Genomic DNA, 16,066 nt, shown 5'->3' on the forward strand with positions numbered 1-16,066 from the left:
AAAATTCCCCACTGCACGACAATGTAAAATATGCAGTATATTTTGTATCTGTAATGATATATATATATATATATATATATATATAATCTACAGTGACTAAATGTCTTTTGCATTATCATATGAATAAAAAACATTTTTTCCATAGCCTATTTGAAATAAATAGACACTTTGGGATGTTAAACAGAATTTAAAGATATTTTTTGTCAACTTACCATGTCAAATAAGGGCTAATATATATCACTTTGTTGAAAATACACGTTATTTGAATAATCTTGGGCTAAAACATTACATTACACATATCCTCCACTAGAGGTCACAACAGCACACTTTAAAAAGATACAGTATGATATATGAGCCACTGGTTGACTACAAGAGATGACTTGTGACTTTTACAACATAGAATAGTTAATCATTGACCAGCCCTTTCCTGCAAAGCTGTTGACATGAATTCCCATGATGTCATGGTATTCACAGTTCTTTCATTAATGATTTATAGTTATGCAATAAGTGAGCCACTATTGTTTACTCGTTATGTCAGGGAAAAAGATCTGGTAATTATTGATGGTAAAACTGGGTGATAGCTTTACATTTATAATTAGAGAAGATAACATGATCAGAAACATTCACTCTATGAGCTCCATTCACTAAAGTTATACTTTGCATTATCAGTGTTCCACCCACTGTGGAATCAGGTCTTCAGCCTAAATATACTGTACAGTGCTTGTATGAGACAAATAAGATGGTGCAGGAATGAGAATCTTTGGAAGTTTTTTGGAAAAATCCTTCCTCACCATGATGATGGCAGTGAGGAGAGCGGTGCTAGTGCCCATCATGAGGAAGCTGTCAATAAACCAGGTGGACCATATTACGCCATTGGTGACCCCCATGGCCTTCATGGTCTCCTTCAGGCGGAGCTCCTTCTCCAGGACAATATTCTTGACAATCATGGACACAGAGTAGACCCAAGCCAGTACCATGAAGATGGGGAAACAGCGGTTCAATGTCAGCATGAAGCTGAATAAAGAAGGGGAAGGAGAAATATGATGGAGGAGAAGGAGTCATTGAAGAGCAGAGCAGTCTATCAGGTTTACTATACAAAAGTGGTTGACTATGTAGCATAATACTAAATCACAACTGTACCTTGAAAATGTAAAACTAAAACAAAGTTAATAATTAATTCCGTTATGGCTTTAAAGTTACTAAATTATCGTTTTCCACTCACAGATCATCCACATAACAAGGGTAGGGCATCTGCTGGAGGTAAACACCCATTGGCCACTCCTTTCCTGTCTGAGTCTTGATGATCCCATGCTCTATTATGTCCTGGAGGTAAGCAAAGCCACCCCAAACATAGCGGAAGTCATCCATAGGATCAGCTCTGGGGCCAGGGTCCCAATACCTGAGCAATACACACATATTTAGTCTCTAAGTTTATCATCATTATACTAAACCCATCATTTCCGCTTGACTTTGATTCTCACCTGTCTTTGACCTTATTGGTGCGCTCCACTGCATCAATCTCCATCCGGATCTTGAACTTCACATGATGCGGGACATTGGTGGTCCAAGGGTGCATATTTACGAAGACAAGGCCCGCCCAGAACTTGCTGTCCTCCAACAGGTCCAAGGCTAGATGAGTGACGGTTTCCTCGTCAGGGACAGCCACAAACTTGTCCAGGAGAATGCACTGAGTGAGTGAGAATTAACAAGAAAAAACCATATAAATGGCCAGGTGTTAGACCAGGGTATCAGGGTAACCCCTGGTTATATCAGAGCTCCAGCTAAACAACATTTTAAGGATTGTCTGTTTCCTTTTAGATCACTTCACTTGCTTGAGTTTATTTGAGTTTATAAAATCTTTTAGAAACATTCCTAACCTTGATAAATCGAAAATATTGCCAACTAATTTCACTTTTGAAAATGTACAGTATTAAGTGTATATTGATATGATTATGTGAAACAAGAGTTTCTAATACATTACTCAGAAAAAGACCTCAAAATGCTGTCAGTGGTCAATTCTTTGGTTGTAGAATTTAGCTAAACCATTGGTCAGTGTATTTTTGTATACTAGAATAAGAGTCTACAGCAGGGGTGTCAAACTCATTTTAGTTTTGGGGCCACATTCAGCGCAATTTTACTGGTGGGTCCGGCCCCACCAGTAAACAAAAATATACAATATATATATATACAAAAATACACTGACCTGTAAATAACGACAACTCCAAATTCATTTTAGTGCAAAAAAGTACACATGCATTCTGAAAATGTTCAAACTTAATCTTTTTACAAAACATTATGAACAACCTAAGAAAGAAAGGTGAAATTTCAACAATATTATTCAACTTACAGATCACAGTGTATCTACAAAGGCACAACACATTTTGTCACAGGTATCTGGAACAGTATTTTACTTTATGATCAAAACAACAAATTTTTACACTTTGCAAAGTCATTCCGCGGGCCGGATTGGACCCTCTGGCGGGCCGGTTTTGGCCCCCGGGCCACATGTTTGACACCCCTGGTCTACAGCCATGCTAGTGGCTTTGAGCTAAATGCTACTTCAGCACGCTATCAAACTGACAATGAATGTTAACATGCTGATAACAGCATGTTAAATGGATACATATACATTTAGATCTGGCGATGACGCCCGATTATAAAATCAAGGGATCATCCAAAGTCAATAGGATAATTTGACTGGAAACCATTTACAAAAAGTGTCCTTCCATCCAGTAGAAGTTGAATTATTTCACTGGATAAGTGGAAATGTTGACCTATTGGTGGCGCTACAGTAAGGTCAGGGGATCACCAAAGTAATCACAGATTCATCCACTGGGGACCATGAATGTTTGTAGAAAATGTAATGGCAATCCATTCCATAGTTGTTGAGATATTTCAATCCGGACAAAAGTGGTGGATCCACCTATCAATAGACAGAATAACATTGCAATCTCTAAATCCCGGATAAAGCGTGGCTAGAAAATTGAAAAGCCCAGAGTTGCAATGTTGGCTCAAGTCACTATGATCCACACTCTTCACCCAAATTGGCAGAGAAACTTCAGCAGAGGTTGTCTCTTCCTTGCAAAGCGTGTCTGATATAGCCATTCACTGTAGGCTAATGTAAATAGGGAAGGCCGCGATCCAAAAGAAACCCCCCAAAACAGCAATTTACCCCTGAGAACCTATGCACAGATACCCCCCAAACCCAAAACAAACATAGCCTAAACAATTTGCCGTGAAAACACAGGCATGCATCCAAAATGTGCGCATATATGCAATTACAGAAACAATGTACACTAAACACACCCAACTAATTATTTAAATCTCAAAGGCCGTCCCTTAATTGCCAAAGCATTCAGCTACTAACACTGCAGCCCCACTGTGTGGTGTGATACACATGCAAACCACCAACGTGCAGCCAACCAGCCATCAAGCCCACGGTCATTGTTGTCGCTTTATAAAGGATGTTGGATGGAGTGACAGCTGTATCTAATCGGCCTCAATCGTTCCTTCTCTCCCTGTCACACTCAAGTGCTGTAAGCTTCAACTTGGACAAAAACAAAGAGCACCAACCATCCACCCAGCCATGGCTCAAGGTGCCCCCCGTGTCACCCCCCAGTGTGATAGGCCTCTCATCCCGATTAGCCTCCGCATGGAAAGGGGTGATTTTAACTTTGCTTTAAATGCATTTGTCTACTAAATGTGGAAAGCCCACACAAGGGAAGGTTTGTGATGTTTTTTATTTTTTTTATTTTACTCTCCACTCCATCAGCATTAAACAAAAGAGACTCGACAGCTAGTTTGTTGCTTTGGCTCTCGCCCACCTGGGTAGATTTCCATGTCTCTGGATGGGTGGACAAATTGCAGAGCTCAAAGACAGCTTATCTAAATGCTCACATCTCATCCAGAGTGGTATTGAGCACATAGTGGTTAGTCAACTAGGGTATTGAAATCAACAAGTGGCAAGACCTGCACTTAATTGGATTATTTCATGAAAAGGACTGTCCTAGAACTTGACATCTCAGGTGGAGTGAAAAAATTATAAATCCGCATTCTTGCTGTCAGAGCCCACTGGGAGAAGTTAGCAAAAACAATCCTGACACATTTTCATCTGGATATGTGGAGACCCTTTGACTTGTCAGAATAACTCTGCAGGCTGACTCACATTCCTCAAAATCCAGGCAGCGGTATTTGAAAGGCCTCCTACAAGATGAAGGAAATGCTAAAATGGTAGATGTCGTTTAGTGATGTCCACTCACATCTCCATATTGGTTGAGCATCCGAATGATCCGGTCAGTGAGGTTGAAGATGTCTCGCCAGTCGAAATCAGGCACGTCGTCTGGACGGTCCTCTGGTGGGCCATTGTACAGGAAGTTGAGGATGTGTTTGGAAGAGAACGGCGCCTCCTCTAGACTCCTGTCAATGAAATCCATCACTGATGGATTGCAGATAGTGTCCTTAAACAAAAGGAAGTCATTATTTAACCTGGGGGGGGTCCCATGGAGAGAAAGACTTTTTTTTTTATGAAAGATATTGCTGAGACAACAGTAGTAGGAACATAATAAAAAAAAGCAGCGTATATGCAACAAAAATCAACTTAATCAAAGTTTAGAAGTAATAGGTACGCAAACCAGGACAAAACATAAAATGTATGGATTTTATAGTGAGGCAGAAAGGAGAAAATATAAGGGAAAGATAGACACAAGGAAAGAGATGGCATATTTTGGAAAGATAAGGTTCTGAATTCAAGCAGGAAACTTCGTAAACACCTGAGACCTCAGCAAAAATTATCAGTGAGGAAAAGATCAGGATAAAATAACAACATCATCATCTTATTCAAAGGGATAATTGTTTGGCATTGGATGTCAGCTGAATGGCAACACAAAGGTCCTGGTCATATATGCTGTATTAGTCACAGTAGGACTGGTATGTAGGCGTCACTTTAATCCACAATTGAAGTAAAGTAAGCTGTTATTTTTAAGTAATTTAAATGCAGTGATCTTCCATCCTATCCTGTGTTTAGTTTATTGATTCTTCTTATATTTGGTTGCACATTAAAGGAGTTTCTACGACGAGCACATGAGTTAATTACCTTACTTTACACATTTCCACATCAATTATAGTGCAGATGTGTAATGTTTAAACCTAATTATTCAGTCAGTGCTGTCCTACCCGGATCATCTTGACTTGGACTCCATCTTGGAAAAAAGCCCAGATCTGAGGAGCCACTTCCTCCCAGGCCTTCCCCATCGTCCTCAGCCTCTCCAGCTCCTCAAAAGTAGTGTTTGCCTGCGGGATGGATGGAAATGTGTGTGCACATGTGTATGTACGTGAGTGGTTGGTGTGTCAACATTGGAAGGACAGGAAATTGTTATCAAAAATAAACATGCACACTGAACTATTTTCAAAAATGCCCATATCTGGGTGCACACCATTCAGAGATATGGGAACCCATGCAAATACAAACATTTTGCACACATGTGTTGAAGAAATCAACATGTTGGGAAAACTTCAAATCCACTCATGTACAGAATAGATACGCACATGTGTACATAACATTCAGAAACTCAAACACAAACATTGTCACAGTTCTCCTAATCTCCTGCTACATACCATTCCCACATCAAACTATCTGTGAAAACAGGCTTTGCAAAGACAACACACACATTCTCACACAAAGAATTCCCGCGGGCCTGTTCAGATAACCAGCAACTGTGCAACAAATGCCCTCTGTGCCAAATTGTCAAATATTTACTGCACGCTTATCATGAAAACCCTGGATGTGTGTGGGTACAGTGCTTTGTGTGGCAAATACCAAAGGCTGGCTATTTCAGTATTCAGTCATGTGCAGTGGGGGATGAAAGCGCTCAAGAGTACACCCAATTAAACGCCTTCCTCTTGTGTGTGTCTGATTTTGGGTGACAATGGGACAATGGAGCTGGGGTGACAATGGAGGCTGTTGGTGACAACTGGCCGAATGCATTCAGCCTGCCCAATGATTCCCAGTCAGGTTCCCACAAGTGAGTGCTTCCTCAATTCCCCAAGGCAGTTTAAAACAGCAGGCAAAAGCAGGAGGAGGACTGGGGGATTTCTTAAGTTGATTTCTTCAAGGTGGCAGTGGAGGAATGTTGTAGTTGGTCAAGATGGGGGATATTTTGTGCCTAATTTAGCATTTACCTTCAGTAAGCAAGTTTAGTTCCATAAGTATTATGTACTAAACTCAATGAAACAGTTGTGGTGCCCTGACACACACACTACTCAGACGCATCTTTGCCTCTATGCAAGTTTTCTAAAAACATGGTGCCTATCCGCTATACTTGACCTCTGGTTTTATGATGTCTTTTGACCTAACCGTAAAACAACTGAATTAATGTCTATACCTTTATTTCATAGCCTAAAAGTACTGTTGCAGTCATCAGCATAATCTGTGATTAACCCTATTCATGAATGAAAATGACTAGGTCCAATTTCCTTGTTAAAATTCTCTATTACTCCATTTATATTACATTATTTATATCACAAATATATTACAGCAATATGTTGGGCCACTTTTTTGAATGAATGATATGGCCTTTGTGTCCCTCCAGTGTTGGTTAAGAGTAATCAAGCAGTGATGGTAGGGTGCAGATAAGACCTGCAAAGCTCACCATTACACAACAGCAGTGTGAAAACATATGTTTAAAGGCATGGTGCCTCACATGGACTTTCTTCAAAAACAAACTGACGCATGAAAGAGTTAAGAGAAAGAAATCAAAGACCATATAGAGGACATGGTTTTGGTCTTGTAAAGTAATGGATTAACCCCTTAGTCATTTCTTTCTTAGTGCAATTAAGATACCAATCTGAGGGAAGAGGAAAACAAAGAGGGCATTAAAGGTCAGGAAAGAGGAAACACGATTGTGTGTGTCTCTTTGTGTGCATGATCACAAGTCTTTAAGGACGGACTCTTACTGCTTACATAACACTGAGAAAGCAGTGGCGCCAGTAGACTGTGTGGTAGTCACCACAGCCGATCATTGCAACCAAGCCATCCATGACTGCTGCCCCCCTGAAGGGCTTTGACCAACACGTATCTACATCTAGATACAAAGGGCTGGACATGACATGGGGAAAGCTGATCCCCTTTTTGGGGGAAAATGCATTGTTCACTGCAGAAGGCTTGCTTGCTCCAAAGACGATCATACGGATGTCTTGGAGTAACAGACAGCATCTAGAAGGTGGCAATCTGGGAAATCTTTATTTATTTTTATACATTTTTCAATATCTTTTAGTCTTAGTAGATGCCACCTTTTTCTGTTTGTTTAATAAACTACACAGTTATCTTGCCATCTATTCAAAATAACCCCCAAAAAGCAAAATACATAATGGAATCAGACACTAATAGAAACTTGACACTTGATATTTGAAGAATGCTAGAATATTGTATTTACAGGGTTAAGAGTTATATTTCCACTATTTCAGGTGGTTGGTTAAATGCATTCACCAAGTGGCCAATACTGCTTACATTTCGTATGATCTGCCTGACAGCTGGCGAATCAGGGGCGTAGAGGATCTGTCCCATCAGTATGGGCTTGACAGACTTCCACACAATCCTGGTGGCAGGGTTGGACTCCAGTTCTTTCATCAGATCATTGCAGAAAGGAGCTGCAGGTAAAGGTTATGTATTATATAATTGATAAATATTTAGAGAAGATGGGAAATTGATAAATAGTTTTTATGTGCATTCAAATATGTTAAGTATCATGTGGCGGGGTGACGATTGTGTGAAATTTGTAGGTGAAAAGGAGAATAAACTGTTTTGTAAAATACTAACAGTCATCCATCTTGAAATAAAGGAATTCAGAAAAAAGGAAAAAACATTAGCTCCTACATGACCAAATTTCATTAAAAATTGTAAACATTTGTAGATATCTTGCAAACTAACATACAAGCGCAACCTTCTTAGCAGAGGTAATTAAAGTGATAGTGTACAAACCCAGTGAGTCTGTCAGACTAAACAAGGAGATCCACTGATTGTCAACACAAATAAGAGTAGGGTTACTCCAAGAAAGGAATGTGGCATTGTTCCATTCTCAAGAACAAGGCCTCTGGTTTTAAAGTAAAAAACAAAAGCTTGAGTCTGAAACAATGCCTTCTCTAATATCTGTCATACTAATATATGGTCTACTCACTGGTGCTGTTGTCGTATGTATAGTGGCCCTGTGCTCTGCCACTGCTGATGCCCAGGAAGGCTTTGTAGTTATTGTCCTCGTACCAGTTAAATGAGGTTACGCGGGAGAAAGCGCCTTCAGTGTAGCCACATACTAGGCTGGAGGCAGCGGCCATCGCCTGCCTAAACGACAGATTGTTCTGGAAGAAAGGAGTCATGACCTGGAGGAGCTCCCTGGAGCTATTTCTCTGGTACAACTGTGGAGAGATAATAAAAGAAAACAGATCTTAAATGAGAACAGAGATGTGTTATCTTCGTAACATTATACATAACATAACGTTTGTTAAACAGAAATCCCTGTGGATTGATTAGTACAGACAATAAGCAACTGCATGGGCAAAAATCCTGAACATTGAAAAAACAGTCAGAACAAAATTGTACTTTCATCATCTACAGTGCAATGTTTTGTTCTTGATTGCAGTCTCTGATTGCAACAATTCAATGTTGTGCATTTTCTGATTAGCACCTCCGGCTGATCACAGAACAAACTTGTTTACCAGATGAAGGAACCATATGCATAGGAATGTTCAAATGTGCGTGGTGCAAAGACAAGGGGCTCACCCTGATGCTGTGCTTTTTTATTATTTAACCTTGAAAAAAAGTTACCAATAGTTAAAGCCTTTTCATATATATTCACAAAAAACAGGCTACCTACCTATTGTTGTTATGTATATCCATATTTCTAGATTTAGATTGTTTCAGGTAAAGTAAGAAATAAGTAAGGGAAAACTTGATTCCTAACTACACACCACTTATCAGAAAAATGCATGGTCACAAAGCTGAAAATTAGGCTGTTGTTTAAATTTTGGAGATCAGTAGTTTCTCACTGGATAGTGACACAATGCTACCTTAAAATATAATTATGTTTGGTCGCATCGTTTTTTGTGGTTACACGTCGTCTGTCTCGACTATAAACTGTCTATGGTCGAGACAAAGACAACTGTCTTGCCAACAGGATGTCAGACTGTCAGCTACACTAAATATCCCATGGAAACATCCACAGCAAACAAAACAATATTTCCACACACCCATGTACACTGACAGGTACACCACAAATTACATAGATACGGTTACACAAACACAGTATTTATAATATAATTAAAATCATAATTGCTATACACACTGAAACTTGTACATTGCATAGAACTCATCTATTACTGGCAACGCTAAAACTAAGACACTAAGTAAAGATATGGTTACATTGATGAGCATAATCCAAGCAAAATAATTAAAATGTGCATGGACTAATGTCAGTGAGAGTCATGCACAAACAGATCATTCAATCACCACTGGTGTTTAACCTTTTCCATGTCTGGAGGCTTCAGCTGTTCTTGCAGCCTCAGTGTTGTTTCCATTAGGTTGGTCCCATACTGATGATATATCTGTTTTTGAGGCTGTTCTGGATTTAGCCTTCCTCATACGCACTAAATGATATCCCCCATACTGTCTGTGTTTGCGTAAAAACGCAGGCAAGAGGAAGCAACTGTTTCCTGACAGCTAAAAATACCAGGCGGTGAACTTTTGGATGGAGCTGGACTGGGGATGAATGGGCCATGCCTTACCTCTAGCAGTTTGTCCGAGACAGCGGAGACGACCCGTACCCAGAGCTGAATTTCAATGCCTTCAGAGTGATTGTCCAGCACCAGAGGAAGCTGGAGAAGAACACAAATGCATTCTTTTAATATGAATACTTTTCTCCATAAACCCAATTTCTTCCTGACAGTTGCTAAAGCTCCCCCTCCCTGGCTCCACAGCATAAGATGATACCTGCCCTTGATAACCGCCACTAGGCAGTCTGACCAGGTAGCATGATATAAAGTTAAAAGTATTTACATAGTATACTCAAAATTAAGTTATGTCTTGTACTTTGTCTGATGCAATAAAAGGTTTTAGTGGACCAGAGAGAAACACCTAGAAATTGCCTTCATCATTCACAGGCCTTTATTATATCTGCTGAGCATTGCTTTCTCTTAATGGTCTGCTGGTTTGCCCAGAGATCTTACAGTCAGCTCACAACACAATAGGCTAAAGGTTCCAGGAAGCAACACTAGACCAAGACACAGAATTGCCAGAGGAGACATCCTTCCCTTCCACATATATAGATTCAGCCTATCAGAGATCAGTCAGCATAGACAGACAGTCCCAACTTCCTCAAGAGTTTGCTTTTCAACTTTTTACAATCCAACAACAAAAAATAACAATACTTAAACATTGGCACATCCTACAAAGCCTTCTTTATTTGAGGGATATCTTTTCCGAACAGTGACTAGCTTCATTCAGACGAGCAAAAGACTGTCACGTCCATTCTTATCTTTCTAAACCTCCGGTCTCCGCTTGGGTATCATCTCACCCTGCCAACTTTTATCAGTGTGGTCACTGCTCAAACTCCACTGATGCAAATGATGCATTCCTACAAAAACTGTTATTTATTGTAAACCCACGCATGGGGAATTCTTTTCAAAATCCAGTCATTTATAAAGTGCAATAGCACTCACTGTATCGATATATTGAAACTTCACTGCAGTCTGATGTATATCGGCCAAACTAAACAAGAGGTTTGGCCGATACACACCAACAAGAGAATTGTCAAGCATAAGATTGCTTTTCACACTAGGAATCTTGAGTATGTGATGGCATGTCATTGTGTGAATGCAAATCATGGATCGGCCGCTAACCTGAAATTCTGGGGTGTTGAAAAGATTTTCTCATCCCCAGCGGAGGGAATATTGCAAACAAACTGTTTCCACAAAAAAAATAAAAGCTTTTGGATTTATATACTGAACACAATTCAACCATATGGATTAAAAGAGGAAACTAATTTATCTTCTGAAAGAAATTGCATGAAATGATGGCAAAAAGCATTTTTAGCTTTCCGCTGCTGTCGCACTTGACGGAGACAGACAGACAGCTAAACACACTTGGCCCAGTCTCATGTGATCGTGCACGGATGAGGCAGAGGTCAGCCATTGTCGCTGTCTGTCTCATTGTGGCCAATTTTACTCTTAGTGCCCTATGATTACCAAAGAGAGGAGTGTCTCTTCACTAAGCTAATTACAGACCAAGGCCACGTCTGCCTGCTCAGCTACTGCTCATGGCTGTTATACATCACCTGCACCTATTTGAAGCATGTTGCCAGAGACTCTAGCAGGTAAATTAAGCCCTGCTTAAACGTACTATGGTCTTCCATGCAATTTCTTTAACTGAGTGACATTGGTTTATTAATATTTAGAGGTCATTCTGTTAGGTTTGAAGATTGAAATTGTGTCTCAAGTGTGCTAAAATTAGGTTTATATTACTCACACAGTAAATCCCACGTGAACAACTGGAGTTTGACTTGCAGTCATTATTGTTATCCATATATATTAATAGATGTTTTTTCAGCTATAGTTCCTACATATTTATTAGTAGTATTTCTTATTTGTAGTAATAGATTATGGTTTGTGAATTTTGCTAAACATATTTTTATAACCACTTGACACTGGTTTTGGACTTTTCTTTCTCTTTTTTTATACCGTCACTTGAAATTTATCTTTAATGCTTTCTTTGTGATATAGTGCGTTCTTGTAACACAGAAGTTTTTAAAAACATTTCTAACACAAATGTTTTTAAAAACATTTTTAAAAACTTGTATTTCCTGAGAAACATTTGTCCCACCCTGTGAGTCAGAGCCCTAATAAAAATACTACCAACTGTTTATTCGTTGTGGCTTCTGACCTTAAATGCTGTATGATAGGCCTGTGTGGGCTTGTTTAGTTTGTATGCAGAAACTGTTGCAACAATGAGATAATACACTGTGCAAAGTGTGAGGGACATCTTCCTGATACCGAGCTGAAGCTGTGTGACAATGCAATCAGGGATATCATTCAATTATGATGACTCTAAATTAATATGTTTTCAATATTATGCAAAGTCAGACAGTATGAAACGTGGCTGTAAAATGCACACCATGAAAAAAATATTGTCATTTAAGAACCTTAAATAGGTTTTCTAATATACATGTGGCATTTAAAATTTCTAAAATGGGGATGTGAATTATTTTCATGGGTCTGTTACATCACTTAAAACACAAAAGCATTTAATAAATTAACTTGTCAACAAGATTAATGCATTAATCAGACACATACTGTGTTTACATTTTAACATTTACATGACACTGCTTGATAACTACTTTCTAAATGTCATATCCTGCCAAATACTATATAGCTGCTAGCATTCATTCAGCAGTTGGCTCAGCCTTCTGTGAATAGCCATTGAAGATGTTTGCACATAAGCTAATAAACGTGGCAACACCCCAGATGGGACTCATCCAACCACAGCTCTATACTTGCCTTTCCTATTCATAAACTAAATAGATAACTCTGACAACTTATGTCAAATGTATGCATTGTGCTTATTTAAAATGATGTTTCTATAAGCTTTATACAGTCAGACCACAATGGATGGCTTAAAGAGTCTTTATGAGCAGTCACTGGTGAGAGCAATGTGTAAATGTGGGGAAAGGACTCCCATTAATTATAGCAGATTGGAGTTTTGATTGTACAGCTATTTAAGTAAAATAGTTTAAACCATTAAAAGCTGTAGTTTTTAGCAATGAGCCATAGCACATATCCACAACCTACTGAGGGTATTATTGAAGGTATTATTTATCTACAATAGCTGTCAAAAGTTATATATGTATATATTAGGGCTGTCAAGCGATTTAAAAAATGAATCTAATTAATTACATGCTTTGTGATTAATTAGTCTAGATTAATCGCATATATCAATATTTGTTGTGAGAGCTCCGTGCGAGGGGGGGGTGCTGTCGGAGCTGCACAGTCAGCAAATGCGCTCAGGGGCATCTAGGAGCGTGATTAATCTGCGTAAAAGAATTTGTTGCGTTATTTTTTATGTGATTAATTCATCGAAATGAACGTGCTAATTCGACAGCCCTAATATATATATATATATATATATATATATATATATATATATATTGCTAACGTCCCAACTAACACTGACCAGCCGAAAGAGCTTGAAAAAGTCGACATTGGCGTAGAATTTGTCCTCAATGATCTGTAGCCGTTGTGGCGTAAGGATGCACATGGCATTGCGAACAGCATAGAGTCCTCTGCGGCTGGGGAATGTGAGGAATCGCTCCAGCAGGGTCAGGCTGCAGGCAATGTCCTTTAAATGCAAGGCCGGAACCCCAGAGGCAAACTGGAAGAAAAATGTAAGTGAACAGGAGATGTACATAGGTTAGGTTGCTTTCAAACAAGGATTTAAGCATTTAGATTCTGATGTCATGCATGTCTTTCAGTATTTTCTATTTTCTATCAAAATGTCTATCTTACAAATCAAATAATTAAACACTGAATGAAAATTCCTCTAACACAACAAATACACAGTTTAAAAATAGTATTTGTTTTGTGTTGCTTTCTTTATAGTGTCATAACGCATATTGTACATGTATTTTTATCAGCTGATTCTGATTCCAAATAGCTTATTTGTGTAACTATAGATGTGAAAGTTTTCTCTTCTAAATATGTTGAGCTGTCCTCTTGCGCAATGTATGCTGGGATAGGAGCCCCCGAGAACTAAAAGAGACTACAGGGGATTAAGTTGCAGTAATTGTAAAGCTTGCATCACTACAGATGTGAACACCTATTATACAGTCTTTAAAAGCTCACTCAAAGTGGATGACTAATTTCTACTTCACATTACCGTCAAGCAAGCAATGTTTCAGTGAATGATACCACAGTAAAAGAGAGGCGTGTCAGGCGAAACTTGCTAATTTGCCACATATCTGAATAAATTGGCATGCTTTGTAAATTGCCAAAGGGAGCCTGAATCACATAGTAATTCTTCCTAGAGACACAACAGAGGGAGCAAGTCTTTACTTGTAGAATACGTTCTAGTCCTCAACAATAGACTTGTTGTTAACATCTATAGTGTGGTGTGAAAGAAAATATGTTGGGTCAAGGTTGGAAGATAGTGACTTCTCTTCAGTGGTTATGTTTCTGACACTACATGAATGTCTCAAAAGTAATGTTAAATTTATGTTGAATTGCTACACATTGTTTCCTTAGCTATTCAACCCTATCATGAATGTATGTGTGTGACTGTGTACCTGTTCAGGCCTGATTTGGGCATTGACTAGCTGATACACCACAGACTGTGTCAGAGGAATGTCTCTCAGCAGGAATGATGTCAGCAACTCATCATCCTTTAGGATAGTCTCCACCTTTACTCCTCGGCCTACATAGAGAGACAGAGGCAGTTCATGTCAATGGAAATACTCAACATAAGCATACTCTATTGTATAGCATTGGATACTGGATAGGTTGAAAAAATGTGGACACTTCGTGGCACATATTTTCGGCAAGTTGTATGACATTTGTTGCATTAAAAGGATAGGAACATAGGACTCCACCTCTGCACTGTTTCGTTATTTTAGTGGCCTGTCTGTGCATGAATAAAGTTTGCTCTGCCAAGCAAAGTACTGGTGTGGCCTGCATCCAGATTCCGCCCTAGAGGGACTCGCCTTGTGATGAAGTTCTCTTGCACCCATAAACTACAAAGAAAGCACAAAGCAAAACCAGAAGAGGAAATGGGGGAAAATATTGATTTCCAAGTCCAAATAATGAAATAAATGTACATGGAAACGTTTTTAGAAGTCCTGTTTCTATCCATGAAACGTGTCATATCTGACAGATCAGTAAGCCATCATAACAAATGACACAATGACATGCTCTCTGTTGATGGTAACTGCCAGTTTTTGTGGTGAGGTTACGAACACTAAGTAAACATTCCCGAGGCACTGATCACTGACACAAAAGGCCTTTTATTGTCATATGTACACTTTGAGTCTATGGATTAAAGAAATGAGATAAAACGTGATAATTACAGCATTTTAAAGGTACTGGTATGCTAGCTGTTTCACAATGCTCCTAGTCTGTGTGCTAAACTAAGCTAACTGGCTGCTGGGAGTAGCTTCATGTTTACCGGACGGAGTTGTTATCGATCTTGTCATCTAACTCTGCCAGAAAGCAAATAAGTGTGAGTGTATTTTCAAAAACGTCAAATTATAATTTATACTTCCAATAATTAATATCCAAGGTGCCATTAGTGGCTATATAATTATGGAGCATGCACACACACATTTACTCATAATCAAGGGCCTTGTACATGAAACACACATGTCCACTCAAACATATCTGCTTAATATGAATTATTGTCAACAATTACGCAACTTTGTTCTCAACATGATTCAATTTTCTTTGCCAGGCCTCATGGGAACTTGTGTGGAATGTGGATTCATATCTCTGTTAGTCCATATACATATTTTTCCATGAGAGTGGCTGCATGGAGAGCAACTAGACTTAATCCTTCACAGGCTGGAATGAACTCAGCCTCATTTAGCTCCCCTCATAAAAGGTTTATTTTGCTGGGAAACATGCTGTATAGACAGTATAGATGTACATGCTTATGTTGACGTGAACAGAACATTGTTTGCATGGTCTCCCTTGAGATGGGATCAGTGTTTCTGTGTTCTCTCATAGAGAGAAGAGTATGGATAGAGGGCACGTTAATTGCTTTCCCATCAAATCAACAACATGCTGGAGGTGAAAGTAAGCAGCTTACATTACGAGCCTTTCATAAACCTATGTGATGTAATCCTGTTAGGCTGTGCAGGTAAACAGGAAAATGTGTGAGATATGATGTGGAGTGTGGCATGTTTTTGACCATGTGATGGTTCCAAGTTTTAAAAAATCATGATATGACATTTATTGTCCATTTCCCTCACGATTAGCACATCAAAACACACATACATTTTAGAATATCAATAAAAATACAACCACAAAAACAGCTAAATAA

At 39.0% G+C, this 16,066-nt stretch overlaps 1 pseudogene; it reads right to left on the reverse strand.

The window, feature by feature from the left end:
* The window catches only part of LOC115025286 (retinal-specific ATP-binding cassette transporter-like), a 34,943-nt pseudogene that overhangs the window by 16,621 nt on the left and 2,256 nt on the right, over positions 1-16,066 (reverse strand).

Source organism: Cottoperca gobio, chromosome 20, assembly GCF_900634415.1.
Source record: "Cottoperca gobio chromosome 20, fCotGob3.1, whole genome shotgun sequence".
NCBI classification, from domain to species: domain Eukaryota; kingdom Metazoa; phylum Chordata; class Actinopteri; order Perciformes; family Bovichtidae; genus Cottoperca; species Cottoperca gobio.